The sequence below is a fragment of the Condylura cristata genome, unplaced genomic scaffold (assembly GCF_000260355.1).
Source record: "Condylura cristata isolate star-nosed mole 26May11 unplaced genomic scaffold, ConCri1.0 scaffold00012, whole genome shotgun sequence".
Classification (NCBI taxonomy): domain Eukaryota; kingdom Metazoa; phylum Chordata; class Mammalia; order Eulipotyphla; family Talpidae; genus Condylura; species Condylura cristata.
Window position 1 is genome coordinate 38,607,517 of NW_004567113.1, and position 929 is coordinate 38,608,445.

Genomic DNA, 929 nt, shown 5'->3' on the forward strand with positions numbered 1-929 from the left:
CCCTCCTTTTTTTTTTTTTTTTTAAAGTAAAGTCTGAAACAAGCACAGAAGGCTGTCAAGCTATGAGTGAGTGATGAGTCAGGCGTTTAACCAAACAAGTTTGCTGGCTGTGCTACTCAACACCTGCCTCAGCCTTCATCCCCCAGCTGGGTGGGGCTGGTGACTAGGCAGTCTCTGGGAGGTAGGAGGCCCTGGGCACACAGAAGCAGACATTCATCCCAGCCCAGGAGGGAGCAGGGTGGCCACAGCCTCAGCTCGGGCATGAGCAACATGTCCGGCATGAGCATCTCTGACCTGGGTGGCGCCATGGCTGACCATCCTGAAAGTAACTCCTTACACCTGCAACTGCTCACTCCTGCAAAGCCAGGAACTTCAACCCTGACTCTAGGAGGTCTGAGGTATTTGTGGATTAGTGGAGGCTGAATGCTGTCTTCCCAAGCCTCCTGTGAGCTAGGCACAAACCCTAAAGCAGTAAAGGGAAGAAGTTGCATTTACTATATCCTACTAAGCCTTATTACATTGAATTCTTGTCTTGACTCTCAAGTGGTGGTAATTTTTCCCATTTTACCAATGGCAAACTGAGACTTCAAGACAAGATAGTTGTTCAATGGCCCAAAACCAGCAAGTTGCCAAGACGAGACTAGAAGGGGCCACTCCTGTCTTCCTAGGCACAGCTCCTTCAACACACCAGTTGCTAAGTACCTCCCCTCTCATCTGGAGAAGCCCATGAGAATCCAGACATTTCTAGGGAAGTTGGAGGGGGCGTGAATGTAGGGGTACTCCTTCCGAGGCTACAGAGTAGTGTGGAGATTCAAATCAAATCCAGGTCCTGAGATTGCCCTCTCATAAATCTGTCCAGTCTGCTGGGGTGGACCCTAAACACATGGAGTTATCAGACCCTCATGTGGTGACTGACCAGTCTGAATGTG